Raw genomic sequence first — 23,221 nt, forward strand, 5'->3', positions numbered from 1 at the left:
AAGCACTTTGTTATAAACACTATATTAGAATGCACAATAGTGTCTTTATAATCTTATTAATTTAATTAAAATAAATTAAGCTAATACGTTTGGTCATTTATTAGATGTAACGTCATACAGGCGAACGGTTCGTCCAAAACAAACGAATTTCCGAAGAACCTATGATGATATGCGGTGTTCTGGCCTTGCGGTTTGCGTTTGCGAAAATAGACCTAATTAACCGTAAGTTACATATAAAATTGTGAAAATATCGCGTGCAGCGACTGAAGCTATTAGTCAGACGGTGCGTGGCCCCACTGCCAGCGGATTGCATTATTACGTTATTTATAGTCAATTTATTAAAATGATTTGGTTTGTCCATAATATGACGTCAAAAATAACATTTAACAGTTTCCCGTCATTAAGTCGATTTTTTTTTACATTTTATTCATAAAATAAACGATTTCGTTTATCTTACTTCTTACTAATGTTGTAAATGCAAATGTTCAGATAGCTGCATGGATGGATATTTGTTTGAATGTATTTCCAGAATGACTGAACAGATCCCGCTAAGTTTGGCATAGATGTAGGAATGTAAAACACAGCCTGGAAGAATGCATAGCTTACTCATTAAGTTTTGTTTTTAATTCTGCGTGGATGGAGTCGCGGGCGACAGCTAGTAAAAAATAAAATATAGCCACATATTTGCGTCGCTTGAAGGCATGTCCGCTTACAGTGTGTATGCAATATTAGCGGAAATCAGAGGCCGGTTAATGGCGTAATTGTATCATTGCTAATAAGGTAGTGGTGCATGAACATATCGTCATAAAACGCCAACGCGAACGCCATTTGCTATTCGATGAATATTTCGTAGTATTTATCACGTGACGCATACATCCGATGTTTTCGACTGATTCTACGCAAAATAATTGTAACTTACTATTTTGACATTTGCATTAAATTTATTATTAATTAAATTACTATTAATTTGTGCTATTTTGAATGTGAAAAGAATGAAAAGATTTTTACATTTCGGTTGTCTGTCGTATGCTGCCTGCATTATTTCGTATATTGGTTAAATATATATATTCCAGTTTAACAGTGATACACGCTAGCAAGTTGTTGCTCATCAGTTCCTCGAATTGGCCGGCTGACCCGGTGCAATATCACCACCACACAAGACGAACATGGAAGCAATTCCTAGTTTTTTGTTATGAGTGTGCGAATCGGAAACCTTTTTTGTCCTATTGCCACCCTTTTTCTTACGAGGAAAGGATGGGTAGGGGAAGTGGATTTGACGTAGACGAGACCGCGTAGGAAATATCTTTCTGTGCGTCCCACCCTCCGGCGTCGATTAAACGTAGGCAACGCATCTGCAATTCGCCACTCGCTCGATTACCACCTTATAATTAAAAAAAAAAGATCTAATCTAGATTACTACATGTTTAAAAAATCATTGCATTGCTATTTACAACAGTAACGAAGCTCAGGCAGTATTTTTAAGGGCCATTAGTATGTAATTATTCAGATTTTATGATTCTTCGAAGATAAAATCGTAAGTGATACGTCCCCGATATTAATGACGTCGTTTCAAATGAGAATTAACTAAAACACATTTTGTTTAAATTATCTTAAAAGTAATAGCTTCTTTTAACTACTCTTATCTAAGATGATAAATTAAGTGCTTGATTATGTTCTACTTATTCTTATAAATACTATTTTGTACGTTTGTAGTGAAGGGGTAGACAAGAGATTTTCTTTATAAAACTAAAATCTTATTATATATTCCTGTGTCCAATGTCAGGGGATTATCTAGTGAAAGTTCCTTGATATCACTAAAATATGAATATTATAATATATGTTTTGGTTTTACTTTCTACTGATTTAATTGAATATTTCATAATAGTGTTATTTAAATTTATGAGTGACAAAATTAGTCATTATCGCTATCAATAAAGCCCAACCTTTACATTCTTTACTAATATTTTAAATGCGAATGTTTGTATGTTTGGATGGATGTTTGTTAAAAGGTATCTCCAGAATGGCTGCATAGATCTCACTGAAATTGGGAGGTATAGGACATAGCTTGAAAGGACACATAGACTCCTAGTTTTTTATTTAATCTCGCGCCGACGGAGTTGCGTGCTATAGCTAGTAATAAAATATGAAGTACCTAATGTGGAAGAACTAGAAGGATTCTTTCATTAATTCCTCAAGGGACTACTTCGATACACGTGTATTCGTTCAATAAGATCAGCTCGATTAGTTCTCTCTCGTAATTACTTAATTAACACCACCCGTTGCCGCAAACACGTGGATTTTCTTATTAACTTGTCCCCGTATACCTTATTACGTGTCGTATTTGAAATCGTATAATATTTCAAAGGAATAGAGATTATGTGGTTAGTTCTCCATATCCCTTTCTTTATCCCACTCTTTGTATGGTCTGCATAACAGGTTTATGTCTTGAAAATATTGTCATTTGTTATTTCAGTAAGTCATAACGTCATCAATCACGAAAACCTCTATGGTATATCTCTCCTAATTATTTTTTAACGCACTCCTTATTACGTGTTATTCTTTCTTCCTCACTTATGCCACGAATTACATAACGAAATATCTTTTAAAGGGTTTTTTATATCAAATGAATTCATGAATCTAATCAATATAAATTATTATTCAATGTTAATGTACACGGTTTCAGCCGTTCAGTCAATTAATTTAACTTTAACAAAGTACCACATTTATATTCATGTTGTAGATATTCAAGGATCTTATATCGCGTGCGTCGGCTTTCGGACGTGGTGTGGCGCTAACACGACTATAGTTGACTATATTATAAAGCACGATATGGTATATCTTATTAATATTATAAATACAAACGTTTAGATGGATGGATATTTGTGTGAAGGTATATCCGGTACGTGTCAACGGATCTCGCAAAAAATTTGAGATTTGAAAATAGTCTGGAACACATAGGCTACTAATTAAGTTTAATTTCGCGTGGACGGAGTCGCGGGCGACAGTTAGTAGGATATTTTAGAAGTAACTCAGAAGTTAAAGGACATGTTGAAAGAAATTAAACTAACGTATGTCAGTCCAAAGAAGACTACCTATAGAAGAACACCTTTAATATATCTATAAAGCCCTTTTATTTTATGAGATAATAAAATATCAGTTGGACAAAAAGAGTCAGTTTTATTAAATAAAAAGTTTGATATTCATCAGATAAATCTTATAGGTCATTGTTACTGTAAGCGATTAATTTATTCATAGAAATATCATTTCATTTTTTTTTAACATTGAATATATTTGCATAGTATTTATCCAACAGCTCTCTTGTTAATCCTTTGTGTCGTTAAAATAAATTGGAGTTACATGTAAATTTTGTAGATAACAGAACTAAATCGAGATTAATAAACGCTATAAAAACAATGCCTCATTATCAGAATATTTTGCTTAGGGCCGATGTACACGGACTTTTTTCAAATAGGCGTAGGATACCGGTACCATTTTCAACTGAAGTGCGTGTATGGAACGCCTCAGCCTGAAATTGTCGATGGTTTTACAGTTTTTTTTTTATAACAGAAGGGGGCAAACGAGCAGCGGGAACACAGAGGTGTTCAACGACGCCCAGTTTTGTGTTTTTAATCTTTTCTATCTAATTAATCGACTAATTTTATATAGTTGTTGTTTTTAGTTGTTTTATATACTTCAGTATAAAATGTCGGTTATAACATAAGAAAAAAAAGGGTCTTGACGGACAGACGGACGGATAACAAAGTGATCCTATAAGGGTACCGTTTTTTTTCCTATGAGGTACGGAACCCTAATTATTAACGATTCCATGTCAATAGCTTTATAGCAAAAAAATGTTCGACCGGTGTCTTATAAGTTATTTGGTCCTGTTCAGCTATGGTCAGGTTTTAATTAACTGGTTACAATCATTTTGTTCTCGACTCGCAACCACCTTGAGACTTCCATGAATAATCGCACATAACCAGCTCGATTATTTTAATTGCTAATAACATATATATTAAATTGTTATATTTTATACATAGTATGTTTCTGGATAACAAAAAAATATTGTTATTTTGAATTGAAAATTAATTAGAAAATTTTCTTTTCAGGTAAATTTTTTGAAAAATCTCTAAGAACGGATTCAAAACATACTATTGGCAGTTACGAGACTATTAATGGTAAAGTACAAAATATTTTTTGTTTTTTTTTTTACATTTTTTATATGCTATCAAATATGTAATTTTTTAATTTATATATATTTGTATTATTATTTATTAAATTATTGTGTTCTGTTGTAATATGTATACATATTTATATTTACGTCACGTAATGTATACAATATACAAAAGATGTGTTATAACTAAAGCATATGCTTTTGTATTTTTATATGTTCAAAAATTAATATTAACATTTTATCTGATAATGTATTTCACTACTCGCTATTTAGTTATCTATTTAAGTATCTTACCGCGCAGTTTCACTGTCGAAATACTTGTATATTAAAATATTTTGCTGTATCTATTTAAAAAAAAATGTACAAGTTTTTTGTCAGTAGAAACACACCCTTAGGTTACGCGAGTACTTGGTTGTAGAGTTTGTCAGATTATGTGTACCAAACCTATGACTCTTGGTAACAAATTGGCTTTAAGTTAAGTATTAAGACGCTCTGTATATTAGAGTTTTTATAGACTATTATTTGTGTTTATTTGATGAAATAAATATTGCGAAACTTTTAAGGCGCAAAGGCTTCAGTAGCAGCCTTGCATTGGCAATGACTCATGTGTGGAAAGGGTGCCATTGACGCACTGCCACCCTCGTTCACCTTCGAGCGTGCTCGGAAAACCCCAAGCTAACGTCGGACAATGCAATCTCAACTCAAATTGATTGAAGCTAAGGTTTAATTTATAATGTAACGTAATGGGAGCATCGTTTGCAAGCCTCAATTAAACGTGAGTGAGATTGCATTAGGGTGTTGACGCATTAGTAACAAATATAATTGCAGTTTATAATTTAATGATTTAGATACTTATCCAATCTCTATTGATATAGAATTTAGTAACTCATTCATCATGCAAGATTTTGTTATAGTAATGGTAAAAATATTGGCTACTTCACATACTAGATGTCATTACAACTTTCACGCATTAATGACCAATGTATGATCGATATTTATTGGTCGTTAAATATTAATATATTGCATATCTTATATCTTACTATAAGCTTATAACTTGTAATATTAATACCTCATTTTAGAAAGCGACGTTTATTGTTCGTGTATTTTTGATTTAAATTCTAAATTTATTGGAAGGAAATTGTTGGATAATTAAGTCTGCATGTCGACACCTCAGAAGTACAGTGTGTCCACACCCTTAGATTGTTTTAAGGTGTATTATCACGTTATAATTTATATCTTTAATTTGCAATTCAAAAACAATTACATGTTCACAGACTGATTTTTATTTTTATTTTAAAAGTTTATAAATTTAATGCTTTTAAAGACGTATAATTTTATTTTTCCTAACGGGAACAATATAAGAGACTATCTAACAGTTTTACAAGTCAGTGAAATAACAGACTTATGAAGAAACAGACATGTTTGTAAGAATAAAACTTTCAAAATCAAACCTTAGACAATAAATGATATTGTTAGCCAGTGATAGCCAGTGATAACCAGTGATAGCCAGAGATAAGTGTAAAAAACATCGCACTCCCATTGAATTGGATGATACTTTTATCACTTTATAACATTAACATATTAATAGGTATAAAGTACCTATATTTATATCGACATTGAATTAATTCTTCACTCTATAAATTAACATGTTCCAAGAGCTTAGTGTCAAATATATAATTTTATGTCATGCCACCATAAGTCAGTCAATATACTCGTTTTGTTAATGTCAAAATATTTTTTTTACTATGTTTCATATTCTACATATAAAATGAAAATTATAATAGAACTAGCTTTTACCCGCGACTCCGTCTACGTGGAATTAATAAGCATAATTAGTTAGACTATGTTCAACGTGCATGCGAAATTTCATTGAGATCCGTTCAGGCGTTCTGGAGATAACTTCAAACAAACATCCATTCATCCATCTAAACATTCGCATTTATAATATTAGTAAAAATTAAGATGAAACTTATTGAAGTGTACTATAATTGTTAATTATTTTGCCAAAATTAGAAATTAACTGATGCACGCATCACAATTTATTTCTATACACAAATGTATGCAGATGCTATATTATTATAATATCTAAAAAAAAGCACTTGTAACGCACCATTGATTATAATACTTTAAAATGTAACATGTGACTGTAAAGTGCCTTATAAATAATATATTTTTTAATTTTGTTTTATTATACATTGTATTATAGTGCGTATTTTTACGCGTTTAGTAGTTCGATATAAAATAATAATAAGCGAATAACTTCCTTGAAGTTTGGCGTTCAAGAACGTAAACTAAAAACCGAGGCCTAGCGCAAGGGCATCGCATTCTTAACCTAGCATACTATTATTTTTATTGGACCAACGGACAGTACTATTTGTGGTTAGACCGGCCTCTACGATGCCTACGTCCCACGTTAACGAACCTCTTTGCCTCTCCAAATGTATGCAATCAAACGAAAATCAATCTTAAGAAAACCAGTTAAAGTTCATAATGCTCATTTTATTGTCCGCATTTTTTATTTATTCAATAAGAAATAACATGCTGAATATTTTTTGACAGAAAAAAAAATACATTTTCTCGCAAACCAGTTCGCGCCGGTTCTCAGAATTGATGAATAACATTACCATACAGTGGACTTTATGATTGGGAGATAAGGTTGTTTATTTATTTCTAAAGATTTATAAATTTAAATGTTTTTAAAACGTTAATATTTTATCGTCTAAAATAAAATGTTTGCGTAATTAAAAGATTCTTTTTAATTTCATGCATATCATGGCAGTCGCGTTTTTTATTTTACAAAATTATGTACAAAAAATAATATTTTCACTAAGACAAAATATTTTGTAAATATTTTTTTAAAATAAAGTAATATAATATGAAGAATTAATTGATAAAATAAAAAATTTACATCCCAATTAAAAAAGTTTTCGATCATCCTGATTAATTAATATCACATAAAGTAAGACAGGGCGCTATGAATGTCTACTTTACATTTCAATGCAACAGTGGCAGCACCGGTACCGGTGTGAGCCGGTTCTGTTGCGGTCACGTGCGACGCCTCGTGTTTTATTTTACTTAAATTTGTTTACATTTTTGAATACAATTAATTAAGAATATTATTCCAAATTCATTTGAACAAAATTAAAGTCTTTAAATTTCTAATCGTAAGTAATATTTTGTCAACCTACCTGCACTGTGCCAGCGTGGTTTAGGAACCCCTGATTTACGGTAGGCTCTGAACCCCTCATAGAGGACGTATTGTAAGCTAATGATGAAATGTAATATTTAAAATGGTTTTCTGTTGTTGAATTGCCCGTGGAGAGAAGTGATAGGAGGAGCAAATATTTTTTTTATTTACTACAAAGCACTATAAACTCAATGCCTGTAGATGCCGCCGGTCACGTGCTACATAAAGAATTATCTACACTATTAATAAAATTTGAATGTCTGTATGTAATATCGAAATAAACATTGCCATATTACGTACACATGATGTATTTGCGTTGCTGATTTTGACGGGAAGATAGCTATACATGCAGGTATATTTTAAGTCAATAAATTCTGCGCTGACAAAGTCGCGGGCGACAGCTAGTATATAAAACCATAAAGTGATTTTATACTACTTATTAAAGCGATTTGTAATGTGTTGGTACAAAAACGTTCATTCATATACTAACTATTAAAAAAAATTTATAACAAGAAACAAAAAACATATTAGAATTTTTAGCACTATGTGTTCGTTTTCATATCGTTCACTTTTTTTGACTAGGTATTCGTAAGTTGGTCGTCAACTAACCCGCACTTGGCCAGCGTGGTTGACTATGGCCTAATCACCCTTAACTTAGGGTAGTTTCCGAGCCCCTCGGTGGGGACGTGTAGTGAGCTGATGATGATGATGATTCGTAAGTTATAAGATACCAAAGCGATGTATTATTTTTTATACAGACTTCAACTAGCGCATTATTTTTTGTCATTTTTGTATATTTTATATGTACCAAAATCACAAACGCAGACAACAAGGTCAATTAAATAGCTTAAGGCCATGGTTATTCACGGCCGAATAGACTACGCAAGACCTGTTGCTATAGCAAACCCTACTATTATTAGAAGTAGCAAAATTAATTGGAATATATACAGGGTGTCCGGGAAAGAAGTGTACAACGGAGTACTATAGATTATTTAGTCGAAAATATCACGATTCTCTTATATATATATATATATATAAAAGAAAGTCGTGTTAGTTACACTATTTATAACTCAAGAACGGCTTTACCGACATGGCTGAAAATTGGTGAGGAGCTTAGAGCCAGGAGGCGGATATAGGATACTATTTATTCATTTTTTTTTCGAATGCCTTGTTGAGCTGCTTTTTATTAAACTTACTAATATTATAATGCGATTGTTTAGATAGATGTGATGTGGATGGATGGATGGGTGTTTGAAGATATCTCTAGAACGGCTAAACGGATCTCGATTTGGCATACGTATAGAACATAGTCTGAAAGAACACATAGTTTACACTAATTAAGTTATTTTTATATATCCACGCGGACGGAGTCGCGGGCGCCAGCTAGTTTTATATAGAGTTCATTAATATTAAAACGATGGTTTTTATTTGTACCTTTTTGTACATTAAACTTTTGTGATAAGATCAACAGGGGGTTCAAAAACACGAATTAATACAGTTTTTTTATTGTTATTCGCGATTCTTGTAACCAGTTACAAAAAAGTAATACTATTTGCGTCATAGTTAGCCTTTTCATATATAATTTAATACAATACAAACTGGTTAAATTGTATCATTGTATAAATTAGTTGTTGCATATCTTATTCTTTTTTTTTATATCAAAAGGTGGCAAACGAGCGAGCGGCCACCTGTAATCGCTGAAATAGCGAAGTGACCGTTGCCCATAGACATACGCAATTGCATATGCGTTGCCTATCTTTAATCGACGGAGGGGAGGATGCACAGAAAGAAAATATCTACCCTTTCCATGCATCCTCTTATCCGGAAAGTCCACTTCCACTTCCCATCCTTTCTTTATAAAGAAAAGGATGGGAAGGGAAAGAGGACTAAAATAGGCCTCCGGGACGCACACTCATCAGACGAAAAGCGGAATTGCTTCCACTTGACGGCTGTCTTCTGTGTGGTCGTGGTATTTCACCGGGCGAGCCGGGCCGATTCGTGCGAAGATGTTAAAGCGGGCTCTACCACTGTTAGATTCATTAAAACAATTGATAATTGATGAGGCTTATTTAAATAGAACCTATTTCCCATTCACGAAATTACCGATTACTACATTTGCGGTTGTCGTAGTTAATTTACTTTTAATTCTTACTAATATACATGCGAATGTTTAGATGGATAGATGTTTGTTAGAAGTCATCTTCTAAACGGCTGCATGGATCTCGCTGAAATTTACCATACATATAGAATATAGTCTGGAAGAACACATAGGTTACTGATTAGGTTTTCTGTTTAAATACTTTCGGTTGTGTCGTATGTATCTTGAGGAAACAGATATGTAAAGGAGAAAATGATTCAATACCACTTGAAAAGGAAGAATCGATAATCGCTCAAGAAATCAAGGGAAAGTAGGAAAATAATTCTGTAAGGTTTATTCCACAGACTACGCTAAAAATAGCTTCCAAGTCAGGGCGAGGCTGCCGGGCATGGTGAAACTGTAGGTACTTTATACGCTAGACTAGATCGTAGATATGTCACTGGCAATACGCGAATCCTGTTACATTGTAGTTTGCCTAGGCAGATTACAATCAAAACTAAATATTTCGTAAATTAAATCTGTATATTATACCTAGGTAAGTTAAATACGGACGGGATTTGCGATTTACCGATGATATTCCGGATTGTCACAATTGATTATTGATCTTCTTTTTTTTGGTTGGTCAATAAAAGCAAAATGTTATGCATTTTACGTCTTAGTAGATCACTGTGGGTTTCTGAAGGCAAACACCCCGTCTAAAACACATTGTTATCTCTGTTTTGTAAAAGATAATGACAGGGATGACGATACGGATGTTATTTAAATTTTATTGTTATTTGTCTTCAAAATATAATTCCTTTGAATTGAAAAAGTTAAAATAGAGTTGGATATTTTTCCATTTCAATTTAAAAGGTTTCGTCGCTCCAACTACGACACTATTGTGGGGATTTCTGATGACGCGTGTGGCTGTGCGTCGGGGGTACTGTCCACACGCTCATAACGAGTGCAACGACCCTACCACTGCGATACATAACGCATCGTTTGCGATGACCACTTACTAGTATACAGTATACGCAAAAATCACTCTTATATTCATTGCATTGAGAATTATATTTGCATGTAATTAAGTTGATTAGATAGTTCGAAAGGCGTCGCTTAAAGAGTCGCCTCCTATGATTGCTGTCCTCGATCAATCTTGTACTAACACTACTTGTTTTATGTATAATCTATGTAAATATGTGGATGATATGTAAATTTTACTGAAGTACAAATAAATAATGATATTGGTAAATAGGAAAAAATGAATAGGTAATAGAAAATATAGATAAATACACAGGTAGAGGTACAGTAAGGAAGTGTGTATGGATTGTGTGAAGGAGGAGAAGGAAGCTAACTCATTTAATATGAGGCATACTGTGCCGACCCTCCGTAAGGAAAAGGGATGATCGATAATATGTTTCATATATGTGTTTTGTCAGTGAAAACAGTCGACAACAATTATATTGTAATTACGTATGTAAAGTAATTAAAGTATTAAAGTATTAATAAAATGAATGTAATAAAGGCAATTTATAATACAAATCCTGCCGCTTGTTATCAGATGTTCCCCGGCAACAAGTAGGGGTGTAGGGGGTGGCTGGAGCCGGTAACACTCCGCCAATTTAATATATTATATAAGAAGTAATTTAAATTATATATGTTTTTCTGACCGTAATTTAAAATGACAAAATCGATTTTGCTATACTAGCTGTTTTCGCGACTTCGTATCATCATCATCAGCTCACTATAGGTCCCCACCGAGGGGTCGGAGCCTGCCCTAAGTGAAGGGTGACTAGGCCATAGTCAACCACGATGGCCGAGTGCGGGTTGGTTGACTTCACACATATCTTTGAATTTTTTCTCAGATATGTGCAGGTTGCATCACGATGTTTTCCTTCACCGTAAGAATGTCGGATAAATGTACATATGTAAATCAGAAATCGAAAAGCACATTGGTACATGGCGGGATTCGAACCCAGGACCTGCAGATTGCAAGTCAAGTGCTTGACCCCTGAGCCACCGACTTCGTATGCGTAGACTTAAATAACTCAAACTTACAGCCCCTACTATAGACCTTTAGACGTTGTATGTTTTATTTTCCTAACAAAAAATAGTATCCTTTCCCCGTTTGTTGTAAGTTCTTTTGTCTTTCTTTTTTCTTTTGTCGTCTTCTCGAAGTTAATTTTCTCTTTACTATGCCTACTATTATTTATTGTGTATCCTCTAACAATTGATAAATATTTACATTTTCATTCCCTTATAACTTGTGAGATTTATTTCTTAGACCGAAAATAAATATTTTCGTATATACACTACGTAGGGCTGATCACGATTCGTTTATAACTTGCTAGCTGCTGCCGCGACTCCATCTGCACGGAATTAAAAAATATAGTAGCTTATGTGTTCTTTCAGACTATGCTCTACATCTATGTCAAGTTTCATCGAGATCCGTTGAGTCGTTTTCGTAATACCTTATAACATCCATCCATCCATCTTAACTAACGTAAGATGTACTTCCATCGTTTATTTCATCTTATTTTTTTTTCAATGGAATAAAAAAAAGTTGTTTACAAGATAACGTGATACAATATAAGATAAGTGTTGATTGGCTTCCTCGTATATATCGATACAAACACGATATCTCGATTAAAAACCGATGTCTAGTGATGCGAAGTATCGCGTGACGTTAAAAGGTCGTTGCACCCGCACTGCATTGGTTGCATTTCATCTACGATTTAGATAAAGTGATAGCATTACGCATGAAGTCTAACATACGTTGATTATGAGAGAGCGATAAGATTGATTGAATTAAATGTACATTTATATATCACTAACTGTCGCCCGCGTCACCGTCCGCGTGTTTGTCTAAAAAATTAAATTTTGGGGTGGACTACCCTTAACATTTAGGGGGATGAAAAATAGATGTTGGCCGATTCTCAGACCTACTCAATATGCTCACAAAATTTTATGATAAAAATTATATAATCGGTCAAGCCATTTCGGAGGAGTATGGGAACGAAAATTGTGACACGAGAATTTTATATATAATATTACATCGTTGTTTGGTAATTATAGGGAAATCTTCAAAAGATGGCCCTATCTTTAGGGGGACAGATATATGTGAGATTTACTAATACCCACTCAGTGTCCATCTTCAGTAGCGACTATGGAACGCGACTTATCCTGGGATTGCCAAAGCCGGGATGTTTTTTTGCAAGACTAGACACACCATGTTATTTTGTAAAACTTGTATCACTTTTTTAAATATTTATTATTTTTGTAAGAAATTTTTTATCAATTAATCAAAAGTTTTTAAATAGTGGGACCGTATCAAAATACAAACATTTTTTTATCTCATCTAAATATTAGGTAATCACATATTTGATATACTTAAATCCTTTCTAATCACCAGTAGAAGTGCGTAAAAACATTTCCAATTTGTCCTGTAAATTCATTCAATATCTCATACATTTTTGTCTCGTTGGCTTCGTGACAATGTACTCGAAAGCCTCTCGTAGTTAATCTGTTAAAAGCAAATTATATAGAACCGGCTGTCGGGAAATGTTTTCCACCAGAAGGGACCAGTTTCTCCCCACTCGTTAGTTGCTAACCATAAATAATTATATTGCTTTCTAATTCCCCATTCATGTAACTTGTCTGAGTTACTTCTATATTACTACTTTTACTAGAAATTTTTATTTCAATGACAGATTTCTACATTATACTAACCATTCTTCAGTAGTAAGCTTTAATTTACATTCCATCGGTGCAATATGTATTTACCGTGGGTTTCTGACACCAAAATCCCCGTTTAAAAACATATTGTTTTCTCTGTTTTGTTAAATAGGATGATAGAGATGACGATATGTTTTATGAAGAAATATTTGCTTCAGAAACCGTCGTTTAGTAATTAATGTGTGCTAGACAGAGACGATTGATAGGATTAATAAATGAAAGGTCTCATACCGACTTTATTTAAAGTGGGAGCAGGACAGAAGAGTAAATCATGATCATACCTCAAATTATGTTTGAGAAGAGCGAGATAACAATTTTCTGGTGTTTTGTCGTGAAAATCCACGGACGGTCTGTCTCTCCAAATAAGATATGACCTAAAGGTCTATGTTACCAGATCATTAAAAAAAAAGCAGTCTGTCTCAAATCTGACATACGTCAGTCACTACATGCGTCATGAAATGTTTGTTCTGAATACTATTATGTGTAGTTATAATTTTAAGTAGTACGATTAGCAGATATAAAGATACCAAGTAAATTTATTCTTTAACGTCAGCATAAGATTGACTAGATTAAATAATTCTACGTGTATCATTACTATTTATTATAATTGATGTAATACCTAGAACTGTTAATACGTCATATTACGCTTTTTATTTTACACTAGGTGTCGCCCGCGTCCGTCGGCTCGGAATTAAAGAAAACTTAATTAGTAGCCAATGTGTTCGTCCAGACTATGTTCTAAATCTAAACCCAATTTCAGCGAGATCTATGCAGCCTTTCTGGATAATCGTTCCAATATAAGTACATGTAATAAGTGAGATATCATTGTTAGACTTTCAGAAACATGGGTTTGGCCGCAGTAGAACAAACATGATCCCTCAGTAGTTGTCGTATTCGGAATGATGATATGTTTGCATATCGTAGTCATAGAATATCGACGTTTATCGCTGAAGGGTCCCGGGTTCAACAGTCGACGGACGGCAAATTGCAACGGCCCAGATCGCGTGAATATCACGTGATCCTCCCCACCTTTCCACCTCCCTTTATACCTCCTCCGACATGTGGGCGAGTGAGCGACGTGTCACATAAACTACCCGATATTTGCGTGAACATTTAAACATTTGGGAACAGATCGGTGGTCTCACGTCACCTTTAAAGGCTGCGATACTTTGCTTGTTCCAAATGAAGCTGGTCACCCTGGTACCAAACGACAATTATAGTATGAATACGTTGACGTGACGATCTCTAATGTCTCGATCAGATTTAATGGTATTACTTGTTTCACATTAGCGCGGAAAAGTAAGGTACATACACTAAAAGACACAGTACAGCTATTATTTGAATGAACGGAACAGATCTGTCGAAAGAAGATATTTCCCCTGTCCATATGTAGCTTCCCCGACAGATCCTTCCTATTCTTCCTATAACATTTTTGGAAAGGAAAGATGTATAAAATTTGGTCTTTGGCACACACTCATCTGACTAAATGCGGAATTATTACCAATTTACGCCTGTATTCTGTTTGGTAGTGGTTTTGCACCAAGCAGGCATTTGTGACAGCTAATGATACTGCGGACTCTACCAATTTCGAACTACTATTGTTCTTCCCTGGTGTGAAACAAGCATAACTCTCGGATCCGCTTTAACTGCCGCTCGTAATGAACTCGAGCAATAAAACGCTCGTAAATTGACTCCCGATGTTTGCTTATGTTTTATTACCTTATTATCATACCTCGTCTTACACCCTCTGTCGTCACAAGGCAACGTAAATCTTCGAAACCCAGCGATTTTAGTCATGTGACTTAAGTACAATGAGGACCGACAGCCAATAACTATGACGATGTTGGTCTTTACAGGGATCAGACTGCTTTCTGGTACTCGGCCGTCCAATACGGTTTAGACTATTAAAACTTATAGATTTGTTAAATGTGTCATCATCATCAGCAGCTCACTATACGTCTCCACCGAGGGGCACGGAGCCTACCCTAAGTTAAGAGTGATAAGGCCATAGTCAACCACGCTCGTCAAGTGCGGGTTGGTTGACTTCACACATATCTTTGAATTTCTTCTCAGATATGTGCAGGTTGCATCACGATGTTTTCCTCACCGTAAGACCGTCGGATAAATGTACATATGTAAATCGGAAATCGAAAAACACATTGGTACATGGCGGGATTCGAACCAACGACCTGCAGATTGCAAGTCAAGTGCTTGTCACCTGAGCCACCGACGCTCTAACGCGTTGAAAGTGTATTTACTTTAAATTATGCTATTTTGAAGACTCAAAAGTACATACTAGTTCTATTCCGTCGTTTTAAATGTGATTAATATATAGAATTAAAAAAATCGTATTTTCTTTAATTAAATATAGTGCTTGTAGTGATATAAAGATTGAACAAAAGTGTGGTATCGAAAGCTAATGTCCGAATAACGAGCGACTAATCGTTTCGTAATCGCCGGGCCCTAATGACGGGCGCACCTGTACGCATGTCTAGCTATATAGGTGCACGATAAAATGCTGCATCGTAAATACTTCAAACGAATTATAAACAACTAGGTATCGCACGCAACTCCGCATGTGCGAAATTAATAAATAAAAAACAATATTAGTAGCTTATGTATTCTTCCAGACTATATTCTATATATTTGTCAAATCTTATCAAAATCCGTTCATTTAAACTTTTGCATTGATAATATTAGTAAGATAGGAATTCGTTATTTTTTTTTTCGTATACATCTACTGCCTAACTAACAAAGAATTATTGTTATCTCTATTTCTTCACCCCTCTCACTCTATTACAAACACAGAGACAGTATTTTTATACAGGTATTGCAGCAGTGAAAACTTGATTTTTATTACAATGTTGGTACACTGACGATACGTTTGCGACGCATGTTGGTAAAGTACATCGTCACGCAACACATGCGGTCGTCATTAACTGTGTAACGTGTATTAGCGTCACATTGTATGCGTTACATCGTAACAATACCGTGTAACTGATCGCCTTGCAATGCCATTCATAATTTATTAGTTCTGATTGTTTGTGTCCACAGTCTTAATCTAAACATTAGATGTGTTATAACCTTGTCACTGTTGATATGGAAGCGTGGATACTAATGACTAGCATGTCTGCTTGCTTGGAAATCTTACTAATATTATAAATGCGAATGTTTGTATGTATGGATGAATAGATGTTTGGTAAAAGGTATCTCCTGAACAACGGCATGAATCACTTATTCAAACTTTCGTGAGACGCAAACTTATATAAAAACGGCTAAACGCTCACATATAATATATTCGCCGAGGGCGGCCCCTCGCTCACTGAAATAATACCAGTCGCACTCACCCTGATGAAGGGCCCCCGATGGGCCCGAAACTAGTCGGTGTCGCCTACGGACGAATATATGTGAGTGTTTAACCGTTTTTATATAAGTTTGCGTGAATCGCGCTTCGACTCGAAATTTGGCATAGATATAGAACATAATTTGAAAGAACACAAAGTCTACTAATTAGGTGTTTTTTTTCCATGCGGACGAAGTCCCGGTCAACAACTAGCACCTTTATAAGTATAATATATATATATAAGTAGTGACATCTACGCAGAATCCAATCGTGAAAAGTAAACCGCGTACCAGCTCGGAAATCTTGGTATAAGCGTTTATGATATGGTATATGTATATTTTGATTTAAATTGTCTTTGGTATTTAACGATGGAACACGATACTGGTGTTATAACATTCTATTTGAAGTGATATTTTGACTTTGAATTATAGCAATCCTTTGAAGATCAAGTTCCCATCATGAGCGCTGTAAAGTATCGATTTCACTTGTTTCTTGAAGGTTTCTAATAAACATAATATCTACACAAGAATGTCTGTTCTCTAAAGATCGTAATGTTTGTTAAATTTTCCTTTCATAGCGCTTCAGGAATTTGTTATAAATATAGAACATATCACAATGTCAGAGTGTAATTACAGGAAAACTTCAAATTATTAAAATTATAAACTTTTTAGATATACAAAACATATCGTTATAATTGTGATCGATTTAGAATAAAGCTTGGATCTAGATTTTCACAACAATATTTGTGCTATTTTTCTTAGATGGTTTTAATTGTATGGTAATTTTAAAATCTACATCTGTTCATAAACGGTGCTATGTTTTATTTTAGTAGGTAAACAAACAGTATTATTTTTATTATTTATTACTATTTTTATCATCATAGAAAAAGGTTGTCCACAAATAATATCCAAGACTGGATAACAGATTAATAAAAAGATTTATCTATAAAACGAAGAAAATGTTTTAAAAATGAAGTGAGCAGCATTTTAGGCGCCTCGGCGCCGTGCCGCGAGGTTCACGAGGGCGCCGCGTGTTACTTTTGATATCATTAAATAGAAGAATAACATTAGTTGAATCCGTTATTTTGTGATAATGATCGAAAAATCTGAAATGCAAAGCATTATTGTAATTTTGTTTCTTAGTATTCGAGAAATCTTACAAATAATTTGATTATGAAAGTTTAGATGGATGTTTGTTAGAAGGTATCTCCTGAACCGCTCTCGATGAAATTTGACATGGTTTTTGATCATGGTGTGCAAGAACACATAGGCTACTAATTAAGTTTTTTTTTTATTTTGCTCGCACGTAGTACCAGGCTATAGTTGTTACAACCTGCGACCTTATAACCGTCTTCTGCTTGACCATGACTCGGCGACTTCACAAATTTGTACTTAAAAGAAATATACAACTCATGTGTGTGATCCTCACAAATAGGAGTCAAAACTTATATTATCTTGTATCCCCCGCCCCGTCTGAATACGCCGTCGGTCTTTTGCGTGTTTTCTTCAAAGACCAGTTTTGTTTTTATAGTTTTTTCTTTGGCGCCTTTTTATGTTCGTACGTTCTTGCGGTTGGATTTCCCAAAGACCGAATTATATTTTTTTACCGCGACTAATTTGTAAATCTTTGTAACGTCTACAATGAATGCGTGCGCGTTGGACTAAATTAAAAATGATTTACATATTTTCGTAACACTAGCATGTTCGTGTTTCGTGTGGTGAAGTATTATTATCATTTATCATAATAGTGTCTGTTTTGTTCTTTATTATTGTGTAAATTAACTCGTCTACCTCTCAGATCTAATAGTTTATAATTTAACGGAGCAAATCGCCCTAAAAAGATGGAACGTCCTGAGATGGGTGTCCTGGCTGTCCAATACAAAACTGATCAGTATTTTGTTTACTTATGAAACAATTGACTACTTTAATTAGTGTGGACAGTTCTTAATAGTGTTTGAGCTAAGACAGTATAAGGGCAGGTAAAGACGATCGCGCAGTGGAGTGTGTACACAGCACGGCTGCGGGTACAAACTGGGTCAGGGAGAGATCGAGGTCTGTTTATAGTGAGCCAGGCGACAGCGATGCGATATTGTTTCATGGCACTGCACGAGAAATTAACACTATTGATCCTATAGGTATTATTGAAAGAAGTATTATATTTGGCATAGCAAGTCATTGTTTTGAAATCCAGGCTAAGTTTTTTAAGGCTTATGAAATTAAAACAAATTTTAAATATTATTTGCCAGTTATGTTTCGGCTTAGTGTAGAATTTTTTTTAAAGTAAACAAGAAAAAGAAAAGTAGGCTAATCATAACATGAGAGTTTTCGTATAAACTTCCCATCGATTCTATCATTTTATAATTTGAATTAAAGGAAATAAAGTTATGTAATAAGTGCCAATTAGTCCGAATTGGCGCTTGTTAAATGATCTTTGAAGTCCCGTAAGCTAATCTTCGGTTTTATTATTTTTTTAAAGATTTCAAAAAACTATTAGCTGCAGCAAAAAATGCATGGTCATCGTTTTAAACTATTCTGCAGTTAACATTTTTGTGACTTCAGTTTTTTTTGTCAGATTCACTTTTTACTATTTTTTGTCAGGAATACTAAAGCTATGTATAACTTAGAACTATATTATATATGAAACGATAAAGACCTATTCAGTACGAATAGTTTGTGTGTGGCGCCACCTAGTGGCGTTGCATTAAATGTATGCATAACATTGTTGCGGCGCGCATCGGCACGAGGACGTTGCACGCGGTACTCCAGATAACTGTATTGTTTATCATTTTTATTTGCGCTTCATCTATTTGGGTCGCAGCTAGAGTGACCATGATACCACAAAACCTCAAAGTCCCATAAATTCAACTTTTAAAAAAAATTGTCATGATTTTGAAGAAACAGATAAAAAACATGTTTTGTAGAGGTGTTTCGGTAATAGAAACTCACACAAATTTCATATCATCGTGAAAAATAACACACTAAATCATTATTTTGATTAGTGACATGTCTTCTTCCAGGAATCCGCATTTTCCTCCAGAGTTGCTCGTCTCCCGTCTTTCGAGAGACCGTAAGTCGGACGCCTCGCTTTTCACCGTTGATGACTTTTTAAAAGTATTTTAAAACCACCGATTTCATTTAAGAAAAAAGTGATTTTTTTTTCTTTCACTTAGCCATTTTGCTTGTAACGCACAAAAATTTTCTTTTTAAACCATTAACGTGTAAGCCGAAGGTAGTGTGTACTTAAAAAGTCATCAATCTAAATGGTAATGGAAACATATTTCACTAAGCTTTATTACTAAGGTTTTTGTCCTACAAATTTCAGAGACGTGGCTACAATATTCGCGAGAGGCGTCAATAATCCGCGGCAGTTATTATATTTGCTCCATTTAATGTTGGAATTACAGCCGTCATTAAGCAATACTGATTATTTTGTGACGACGCGCGTTATTACGTTTGTTTATATATAACAACGCTTTTATTTACTACCGAAAGGGGCCGGTCTATATGTACTGATTAATATACTATTCTTTAATAAAACATGTATAATATCGTGGGTTAAATATCAGTAATGTACCACCATCACATCTGCAGTTCCTCTGGTGTTGCCAATGTCCATGGGTGTCGTTGATCACTGCGGTGTTCCCACCGCTCGTTTGCCCCCTTCTCTTATAAAAAAACATCACTTCCCAGCTACTGTTATTTAGTTTTGTTTACAAACGATATCAAAAATTTGAAAGGCGACGTACTTAAAATTTGATAAACAATCTTTTAACTTAAATAAATTAGTGAATTAGAATTATCAATCTATTCGGAGTTTTTTTTTTCTAAAAATTCAAAAGATATGTTCGTGACTAGCACAAATACTTTAATTCTTAAGACGCACTACTAAATAACATCCGGCTCTTTATTTTTACATCTCACGGTCAATAAACTCGCGCTTTTATAAATTGCAAAACATAATATTAGTCTGAGTACCAGTCTCTGACGTGGGTGTTGGCTCAATGCGCGCTAACCTGACGCGAATTCATTAAAAAAACAAGTTTCGCGACAATAATTGAATGGTCAGATGTAAAGATGCATGATTATAATCAAACAGTAGGACTCAGAGTGGTTCAATAATAAGGAAAGGATGATTTAGCTTAGTGTAAATTTAATATTAAAATCAACTAAGTAAATGGTAAATAATACGCCGACGTGTAATGCATTTCAAAGTCCACACCGAGTCAAAGATCAAGCCAACAAAATTTGGCACGTACTATCGTGCGTCTTTCTGAGACTAGTCTGCTTGTTTGTCCTCGTTTTGGTTGTGCTTTAAAATATCTTTTTGTTGTTGTATTACTTTTATAACATAACATAGTATACACGATTCAAAATATTTATATAAATCACGTAAACATTTATGTATATATATGCAATGTCACTGAATATACAAAACGTACACAACAAGAATCTACTACTACACCTACTCTACCCTGAATGTTTATAGACCATTTGAAATTATAATTACGATCACGCGGATCGCCACGATACGCCTAGGATTGACATATTTAACCAGTTTTTGGTCTATGATTTTCATTTTATATTACGCAATCTTACTACTTACTAATACACGCAAATGTTTAGATGGATGGATGTTTGGTCTCTGCAGATCGGCTGAACGGATCTCGATGAAATTTGACATACATTTAGAATAGATGGAAGAACACATATCGTGCGGACGAAGTCGCGGGCGACAGCTACTAATAGATAATTCAGAAGTTACAATTATTACGCAATATAGTTTATATGTATTTAGTAATCATCTACATTATCTTTGTGGATCGCCTTGAATTTTTTTTTATGTGTTCTTAAATCACAAAAAGGTATTAGGTATATGTTACATGTACTGTAATTCTCTTATATATTAATATTCTTATAATAATTGACATTACATTTGTTTTAACCTTCAAACAATGTAAATGTTAAACAAAAACATTATTTTCTGTCTACTGAATAATAAACAAATGTTATGTCATAGAGCTAGATTCTAATATGTTTAAAATTATTGAAATATATTCTATTTTTTCTTTCCTGTTTATCATAGAGAACAGATTCAATATTCAGAGCGTCTTTACTATCGTTTTCTATTACTAAATACTGTCCTGAAAGTTATTTGGTATTTACAAAAGCATTTGACAACATCGCACACATTATTTGTATTAAAACTATATAATTCTCAAAGATAGTACTTTCATTCGAATGAATATTTTATCAGATAGTGTGGGGTACTTCTAACTATCGCGATATCGACCGATTAAAAAGATTAATTATTGACTAGGCGTCGGCGTACCTCAGGGTAATGAACTTGGCCCTTAACTTTATGACGAGTTGTTTAACTAATTTTACATTTAACTTTTTTTATCCATTACTAAAAGAGCACTCTTTATTTAAGACTTTTTTAGGTATGTTAATTAACTTTTTCAAAGATATATTTCTAACACAAAGGATCGCATTTCTTTAAATAAATTACATCATCATCGTCATCAGCTTACTATACGTCCCCACCGAGGGGCTCGGATTCTACCCTAAGTTAAGGGTGATTAGGCCATAGTCAACCACACTGGCCTTTTGCGGGTTGGTTGACTTCACACATATGTTTGAATTTCTCAAATATGTGCAGGTTGCATCACGATGTTTTCCTTCACCGTAAGAACGTCGGATAAATGTACATATGTAAATCGGAAATCGAAAAACACATTGGTACATGGCGGGATTCGAACCCAGGACCTGCAGATTGCAAGTCAAGTGCTTGACCCCTGAGCCACCGAGCTCTCACAAAATAAATTACAGTCACTTTAATTCCTTGTCTATGCTTCTACTAAATAGGTGGTAATTATGTGATAGTAAATCTTGTCGTATTTAAGGAAGTCTTCGGAGCCATCATCTTGTTGTATTTATACAGCGATTGCTGACATTGTGTGATTTACTGTACACATATGATTTGTTCAGTGTTAACATTCAGTTACCGGATTGTCACTTGTTGAACACTTGACGTTTTGTGATAATATATAGATAATATATAATAATTAGTTATTCAGATATAACGATAACTTGATATAATGGCGCCCATGTAACTCTTGAAAATATCTTTAACTTCATAACTGTAATTGTTGTATACGTAATTAAGTACGAGTTATCAGGTCGACAAAATTTAAATATTGTTTTCAATCAAAATCGTAATACGAGTATGTGTACGTATACGTCAAAGTTCGTAACACTATCAATGCCGTTGAACTCTTGAAGGTTGTGTGTTCATAAAACATTGTTTTCATTTTCCTTATGTTCACAAATAAAAAACGAAGCACATGCTTAATAGTAAATATTTGGTAACAATCTTGTTTTTAAACAAAGTATTTATTTATGCAAACATGATAAAATCGTATTTATCTCGACTGATGCGACTCAGACTATTATGTCTATTAAATTATACAAAACTAGCTGGCGTCCGCGAGTTTATTCAGAATTAAAAAAAACTTTACAAACTTTTAGGAAGAAAATCCGACACTGTGCTGGTGTACTGGCGCAACACTAGCCTTATTAAAATTTCAACGTTTATGTCCCCTCACTAATCATTAGCAGTTTTTTTTTGTAAATTTACTAATATTTCTTTTACCACTCCAACAAAGCTCTAGGCTTGTTCTAGGATATGGTTTACGACAATAGTCTA

The 23,221-nt window shown here is 34.0% G+C and overlaps 1 protein-coding gene across 4 annotated transcripts in view; it reads left to right on the plus strand.

Moving 5' to 3' along the window:
- The window catches only part of NFAT (nuclear factor of activated T cells 3), a 70,137-nt gene that overhangs the window by 28,135 nt on the left and 18,781 nt on the right, over positions 1-23,221 (plus strand). Inside the window, exon 2 of one of the 4 annotated variants that reach the window (XM_013325795.1) lies at positions 4,110-4,178. The exons of 2 other annotated variants lie outside the window; for them this stretch is intronic. The gene's annotated coding sequence lies outside the window, so the exon portion shown is untranslated. Of the gene's footprint in view, positions 1-4,109; positions 4,179-19,536; positions 19,583-23,221 lie in introns of those variants that run through there. One more of the 4 variants, XM_013325796.1, reaches the window with a different exon arrangement.

This window comes from Papilio xuthus, unplaced genomic scaffold, assembly GCF_000836235.2.
Source record: "Papilio xuthus unplaced genomic scaffold, Pxut_1.1 DF824655.1, whole genome shotgun sequence".
Classification (NCBI taxonomy): Eukaryota; Metazoa; Arthropoda; class Insecta; order Lepidoptera; family Papilionidae; genus Papilio; species Papilio xuthus.